Source organism: Cibotium barometz, chromosome 43 (genome assembly GCF_041138505.1).
Source record: "Cibotium barometz isolate CiBa-2024 chromosome 43, ASM4113850v1, whole genome shotgun sequence".
In the NCBI taxonomy this organism is placed as follows: domain Eukaryota; kingdom Viridiplantae; phylum Streptophyta; class Polypodiopsida; order Cyatheales; family Cibotiaceae; genus Cibotium; species Cibotium barometz.
Window position 1 is genome coordinate 20,181,334 of NC_141088.1, and position 8,349 is coordinate 20,189,682.

Consider the following 8,349-nt stretch of genomic DNA (forward strand, 5'->3'; position numbering starts at 1 on the left):
GATTGGCCTTCTTTCATGGAACACATCAAGTCAAGGTCTAATATTTCGGTTGATAGTGACAAAGATGGGGATGTGAAACCAATCATGTACCATTCTTTAGCATAGAGAAGACACAATGATTAGCACCAAGAATGTCTATGAAGACAAACCACTTGCACATGTTGTTAGACTAGCAAGAAGAGGAAGAGGGTAGGAAAGCATGACTCATTGCATCACTCGAAGCTGCCATAAATGAAGAGACATTACTGCAAAGTGTTGTTGATGCGGAAAATGGAAAGGTGATATTCCTTATGGATAGAGTGGAGTTGTCTACACAAGTGGAAGATTTGGGAGATCATGAAGGTGGCAATTTGGCTTTGCAAAAGCACTCCTTTTTGCTACAAGACTATAAAGAGCAGCTAATTAGGCAAGAACAAGCCTTGGAAAAGGCTATAACTGAGGTACAATTGTACGCATTGGACCATTAGCTGGTCAAGGATGAGCTTGTAAATGAGGGGCCTTTGCCCTCAACCTAAGCTAAATGATTGCTCATGTTACAAAGAACGGCCTATGCCACTGCAACCAATTCCAATTACACACCTGACTAAAACTGATGAGGAGATCAAGTTCACTATTTAAAGTTAAGCTCAATCCTAAGTATTTTCTTCCTACATTCATTGTCTGCAAATATTGATCAATGCATTTATGGATTGATTTTGATGGCATGTGTGTTTTTTGTGGTATGGGTTTTACCCATATCATGTTGGATGTCATTAATGACACCCTGCTTCCATGTGTACCACATATTTTGTGTATCCATTGTATTTGCAAATGGCTTGGAATGTAAAGGTGCTGGTTGTGTTGCAAAGGAAGTGCCCGAGGCATGGGCAAACAGCTTGGGCTTCACTCGACAAAGGATTGTACCACTACCAAAAGGTACCATACTCTTTTAGCATGGTTTTCACTTTTATAGTAATTTCAAAGTACATTGGTGTCATAGGGATGTACTAACATCACAATTGTACTAATACCCATCATAGTTATACTAATATCCATCACCAATACTTTTCTTGTAGGACTACAGGTACAAGCTATTGTATAATACAATGCCCTAGTCCTTAAATTGAGGTGCCATGCACTGTCCAAATAATTAGTATAGTATTAGCTTGTACTTTTTCCATAAATAGTATAATATTGGCTATAAACATGAAATAATTTAGGTACACCTTTCAGAAATCTTAAGAAATTATTCACTGGCACGAAATAGTATATAAATAAGTACTATTGTGTGAAGGAAAATTACTATTAGTATAGTACAGGACTACACATGAATTATTACTGTGCAAGGCAAAGTACTATTAGTATAGGATAAAACTACACGTGAATTACTATATTACAAGATAAAGTACTATTAGTATAGTGCAGTACTGCACATGAATTACTACAGTACTTACTAGGCAAAGTAATGTTAGTATAGTAAAATACTTCTCATAAATCTACCAAAGGAAGCATATTATAGTACTATAGTCATGGCCTAAGAACCAACTAAGCTATCTATAGTATATGTTGTAGTATTTTTTAGTATAGTACAAGTTGATGAAGTACTCCTTATAGTTCTACCAAGGTGAACTTAGTTAGTGTTCTTGAACTGGATACTCATATCTCACCATACTTTTGAGGTGCTGAACATATTTTTCATGTGGAGCTGGACTGCCTATAGTATATATTGTGAACTGGCTATATAGCATATGTTAGTTTGTATGTGTTGTTGAACTGGATTGTCCCATCTCCTCATCATACAAGAGCATGTTTGAGTTGTTGAACATTTTTTAATGCGTTGCTGCACTACTAGAGACGTCTTTGCAAAATTGGGCTTGCAAACATCCACTTCATGCAAGAAATGTGTCTCCATTGCAAGTGTTGATATGGGGACTGCAAAGAAAAAGTAGATTGTTGGTTGGGAAGAAGAACATAAAGAGAGAGAGTTGAAAAAAAGAAGCCATGCAACAGATGATGAGAAAAATGATTGCAACGATGAGGATGCTTGTCTTGTGGTTGTGGATAAGCAACAAAAGGCAAGTAAAACTAAATTGAACAATAAGGTCTCTCTAATACACAAGTCACCAAGACTGGAGGGAAAACAACCTCAGTTTAGAATTGATGATGGTATGGAATTATACTAATAAGATTTTTCCTTGTCATCATATGTATCAAGTGCAAAATTTGTGTGATTCTATTTATTATGGTTGTAGCATCAAAGACGACGCATACCGATTCTCCATTGAGTGGTAAACCTACAAAGAAGTTGGCTATATGATCACCTCGGGGGGGTCACTATATGTAAATCCTCTATATCACGTGCGTTCAAGGCCTATTTAAAAAGTCCCTTATCTGTGAATTTTTTAGTGAATATAATGTATCCTTTCCTATTCAAATCTGTAAAAAAATCTTTAAAATACAATAAATAAATCCCCTCTATAAATATATTTCTGTAAGTTTTAAATATTTAAAATGTCCTTCTGTTGAACCCACGTGATACTTACATATTTATACGAGTGACCCCCCCAAGATGATCACTTTACAAGAAGAAAGGAGAGAAGAAAGTAGATAAGCAAGGTCTACTTAAGTGACAAGAGATGGGTTCATTGGACACCTTAACAATAGATCCTCCAAACAGTGAACCATTTTTTACATAAAAGGTACCCTAAAGGTCTCATGAAAATGTTGTGGTTTTGGTAGGTGAGTGTTTGGATGCTAGTGTGTTGCAAGCTAAAATAGAGATGATTTGTAACAAGTATACCACAATTGGTGTTGACAAAGAGTTAGACACTCAAAATGGACAGGACAAAGGAGATGGGATTATGTCAAAGCATTCAGGTTTGTTATGAAACCTTGCACATGTGTGCATTTTTTTTACCCTCTATAGTTAATGTGCTTTCTATGTGTTGAAAAGAAAACAATTCTACTTTAATTTTTCAACAGTTGTAGATGTGTGGATGGGTCCAATCAAGAAGGTGTTGTGGTCGAGAAAGAAGATGCTACAGTTGCCATTGCTAGGGATGTTGCAAAATCCATTGTGGGTATTGAGAAGGATGTAGGGTTTGGTGAAGTGTAGAAAGAGTTGGAGAGAGCTGCAGATGAGGGGGTTAAAACCAAGAAAATGTTAGACCAAACTATGGACAACACTCATAGAACTCAGCCAAATGCAAAAGATGTTTTGGTTGAAGAGGGTGCATCGGGCTGAAGACATATCTCCTTGGAAAAGCTACACCATAGGTTCTCCAAGAAGAGAACTCATGCTATATGCACTATGAGAAAATGGAAGGCGTAGTCTTAGTCATAGTCCTGCATTCACTTTGTTCACGCCTTTTTATTACCATTGTACCCTTCTTTTTTTTCCAATTGTCATAGTAGGTCATTGATTTTTTTAATCCATCGAATCCTCTAATAATATTCTATGATTATTTTGTTCACAATCTCTAGAAAAGGGGAAATTGAATCTAGAAGGAAGTCTTTTAAGCCCCCAACTGTATGAAGGCATGCAAACTGACATTCATCTAGAAGCGGTACTTTTGCCATACTTGGACATGCTTGCTACTTATCCAGGACCCAATGACTAGGTTTATCATTGAATTCCCTATGATTTTTAAGATTACCTATGGTCCTTTTTGATTCACAGATGCAGGCTCAAGACACGTTCTTCTATGAATCCTAGGGATATGTAAATAATACAAGCTGCTTTAGTTAAAGGGAATAGAACTGATTGATGTACTTAATGATGTCGAAATTATGAAAAGGATTTCTTTCTTTCTCCCCACAAGCTCTAGCTGGAATCACTTAGAAGATCTAGAAGTGTGTGACTACCTATCTAAAGAGTGAGACAGTATGAAAGCAGTGTAGAGACAAAAGGAGAAACAATGCATATACAGGTAGTGGAGCTTCATTAACAACCATGTCATAAGAACATAATAGAAGCATAATTGACAAAGTAGAAACAATCATAAGAAGGTGAATTTGTCCTGCAAAAAGGTGTCCATAACCATGGTAATCAAACCGAGGTTGTAAGAAACAAGGCAATGACATTTAATGTTCTACGTAGGAGAAATCCACTACAATATAACTTGTATGATGTAAAAGGGAGACAAAAAATACACTGACAATACGATGGAGACCATGCTGTAATAATAGAGAGACAAGAGCTCATTAGTGAAAAATCAACATGATGGAAGCCCAAAGGAAAAAAACCACTCCTACTGAGTGTAAAAAGTGCCTTGAAAATCACTACAAATTGATGTTCTATAGTATTCTAGAATGCACCTCAGGTGTTACACTATAGAGCACCTTGTTTCCTTTCACCTTATGTTTAACTCTTGGCATAGAAAACTTTATTGCTATAATTGCATCCGCATGCACAACAGTGGTTGGGGCCTTCTTGAGAAGAACGTAACTACTCTGAGTGGAATGCACTTCTCATATTAAAATGTGCCACATATTACCTCATCACCAACATTGAAGACATTTCCCCATCCATCCTTTATCTATTATGTTAGGAAAAAATTTGGTTTTGAATACTAGACAATGTAGTACTCCTCCGCTTGTTCATCATCCGTCGTTATGTAGATCAAAATTGTCTCTGACCTCCAACATATCAGCCAAACTATCATTGTCCTCAAAGTATGTAGTGTCTTCATCTACAATGGGAACTTCATCGCTCGCATTTATTGGCTCTAGCTTTTTTAAGGACCATAGGCCATTATGTTGCAAGCTGGTGCACTTGTCCCAAGTTTCATCCATACAGAAGGAGCAAAAGCATGACAAACTTTGAAAGAGGAGCTGTGTGTTGTCTTTCTTAATAAAACCAAGAATGCAATGTGTCTTGCATGTTCCAATCACTGTGTTGCAACCCCATTTTGTGTTTCGATCCACATCGTCAACCTTAACCTCCACAAATGAACAGAGGATGACATCATCATCGTCCATTTCTACATTCAGCCTGTAATAATAACTGCACCACATCATTCGCATTTTGAGGCTTTGTTCCATTAGGTTTGAGCTGCTCCGCAATGAGCATATGCTTCACCACAAGCCCTGTATCATGCTGAAAGATCGGTGAGGAAGGAAAGGTGCCGAAACTTCCTCAAGGTAGATTCTTGAAATTTTTGAAAAAAATATAAAATTTCTTATCTTCCCTCCTAAATTCCCTCCTAAATACAACCCTTATTAAGGTCAAAATAGTACTCTTAGCACTATTAGAAGTATTGCCAAAAACAATACTATTTGAGACACCCTTCCATGCTTCCACACACTTACATGTAGCATACTTTGCATGATGCCAATTGTAACCATCAAGCTATTTATGATCTTACCATGATGTCAAAAATAGGCTCTCAAGGGCATCCATGTTACTTACGACACATTGGCTTCGTCAAAAGGGACCGCTCTAATGTATCTTGAGCTAGCAGATACTTTTGCAGTTAAAATCATGACAAGGGTGGAGCATTAATTTCCAACAATATGTTGGATGTACTAATTAAAGATTTTATTATGCAAGAGTATAAAGGTAGCCATATATTTGTCAATCAATGCTAATCATCTAGTGTGTTGCATCATAAAGTCACTAACACATGATTTGAGTTCACTTGCCTAATGTGTCCACACTCAAATATGGCTATAAGCATGATTTGTGTTTCCCACAACTTACAATCATGCACGAATCTATATTGATGTAAGGGAACATGTAGATGGGTGCATTAGAAACACTTTCTAAATAAGAGTAAAGGTAGTCATATAGTTTGTAGGCAGGAAAGTGGTCCCCATACCCATATAGTGCAATGGAGAAGGTAGAATGTGCCAATGTTATTATTAGAGACATTAAAGAATGTATATGCTCTAGTTGGTAAAAAGTCTTAGAAATCTACAGACATAAGTTGGTAGGAGATTAGTTGCGGTAGGTCTCACATTAACTATTCAGCTACTATCATTGTGTTCAGATGTATACATTTATAGACATGTATAGTTTCACAGTGAAGTCGTGCAATCCACTACCTAGTTGTTGTGTGTGGATCATGAGCTTCACCAAATACCTAATGTGTTCAAGATCAACCATATCTACAAGCATTATGTTTTTTTGCTAATGAAAGTTGCTCTATATCCCATAATCTTAGAAGCATAGAATGGGTATGGCTTCATACAATATCTTGCTAATGTGTTGAGCTCTATAGTGCTTTAAATATTTTCTTAGACACAAGAGTAAAGGTAGGGTGCAGCCATATATATTTGTTGGCATGCTTGATTTTTAACGGAACCCTTGCCCTTTAAAATCGATGGGTTTATTAAAATGTAGCAAGTTTCTTTTTGTATTTTAGTATAAATTTTGATGGGCATTTTAAAAATTTGCAAGTATTTTACGGCCAAATGTATGTATGTATGTATCATACATACATACATATACATATATGTCTCTCTCTGTATGTGTGTATATATATATAAAAACACAAGTTAACAATCGACCAGCCGACTCGTAGTCTTTATTTGCAAGCTTCTCTTTTCGTGGTAGATGGTCTTTATTTGCAAGCTTCTTTTTACTTGCCGGGGTAGAATGATTTATGGCAGCGCTGCCGTAAGATGACAAAGTCTACGTGAAGTAAATGCGTTTCAATGACACGATGCCGGAAGACGTTGAACGGAGAACAAGTGACTCCCTCCCATCCTTGTAGCGTGGGAGACAGTGTTGAGGGTGGTTCATAAATTGCAGCGACGAGGGCCTTCTTTTTCATACATTCTCCCTGGCTCACTCTTTGCTAGGCTACTAGCTCAAGCTTGTCAGTCATGGCAGTCAGCTACTTGCTTCTGGCCGCGCTGATGCTGTTGGCCTCCTCTGCGCCGCCGCTCTTAGTCGAGGTGAGTGCCGCCGATGAAGACCCTCTGCAGGACTTCTGCGTGGCGGACGGTGGCCCACTCACCCTCAACGGGCTGACCTGCAAGCCGGCCAGCCACGTGCAGCCCTCGGACTTCACGTCAACGCTGCTTCGTAATGCGGCACCCCTGGTCAAAGGACTGGGCTCCGCCGTTAACCTGGCCTTCGCGGCCAACTTCCCGGGCCTCAACACGCAGGGCCTGTCCATCGCTCGCATCGACTTCCAGCCCAAGGGTCTCAACCCACCCCACGTGCATCCCCGCGCCACCGAGGTGCTCTACCTGGCCCAGGGCATGCTCCAGGTGGGTTTCGTCTCCACCGCGCCTAACAACTCCCTCTTCCAGCAGACGCTCTTCCCAGGCGATCTCTTCGTCTTCCCCCGTGGCCTAGTGCACTTCCAGCTCAACCCCGACATGCACCAGCCCGCCCTGGCCATCTCCGCCCTTAACAGCCAGAACCCGGGCACCTCGCAGCTCGCCGCCGACCTCTTCGCGGCCAACCCACCCCTCCCCGACCAGGTGCTCGAAACGGCCTTCGGCATCGAGAAGAAAGAGGTGGACCTCCTCGCTGCTAGCGTTGGGGCCACCCTCTCCTAGCTCTGACAAGGCTACCTTCAACAACGGCCTTCTAAATAATCTCATCGATGCTCCAGCTCGCCCTTCTAAATAATGTCATCGATCTCCCGTACTAGTGGTGTTGCTGGTGGACGGGCTATATAGAAGTAACTTGTCAATGTAAGCTCTTGAGTAAGCTCATTTACCATAACTTGAATATATGAGAGAAATCCAATGACTGTGGGAAGTTTAGAAACTTCAATATACAGACGTACCAAGCAAAATCGCATAGTCTTATGGTATGCATTGATTGATTCTAAAATACATAATCATATGTCTATCTCTTGTTTTGAAAATAGGGATCATATTGATTCAAATCTTACTCAAAAGGGGGAAAAAATGGAGACTAATGTTAGTCTACTGCTGTTTGAGAAGGACCTCCAAACAATGTCGGGCTATTTTACAGAGAAAGTTACTATTTTGTTTTTTTTTTGGAACATAAAGTAAATATATTAAACTAGATCCACGGATAACAACAAGGTTGAGAGATTTCTTCCTACATTCTCCCCATTACACTGTTTAGTAACCTGCAGATCACATCCTCCCAAACAAAGGAAGACTGCTCCCATGAAATATGATACCCCAGTTGCATACATGCAGAGATCATGGCCTCAGAGGTGCAGCCTTTAGGAGATTGCTTCTCCATAAACTCCCCTTTTGTCCAAACCTTCACCATTGGTCTTGTGCCCAAGGGATTCTCAATGACGGCCATAAAAGCATAAACTGGCTTCTTCTCCTTCAAGAACCATCTCTTTGTCTTTGGCCCAAATTTAGGGAGTTTTGCTTTCACATCCAGCCCTGAATATCCCTATCACATGATAACATATGTTAGGGTAACCT

General features: G+C 39.5%; 1 pseudogene across 1 annotated transcript; it reads left to right on the forward strand.

Moving 5' to 3' along the window:
- The first annotated feature begins 6,732 nt into the window (after positions 1-6,732).
- Positions 6,733-7,684, forward strand: LOC147613665 (putative germin-like protein 8-1 pseudogene; annotated as a pseudogene). The gene has a single exon (XR_015263256.1). The product of XR_015263256.1 is annotated as a putative germin-like protein 8-1 pseudogene (transcript).
- The last annotated feature ends 665 nt before the right edge of the window (positions 7,685-8,349 follow it).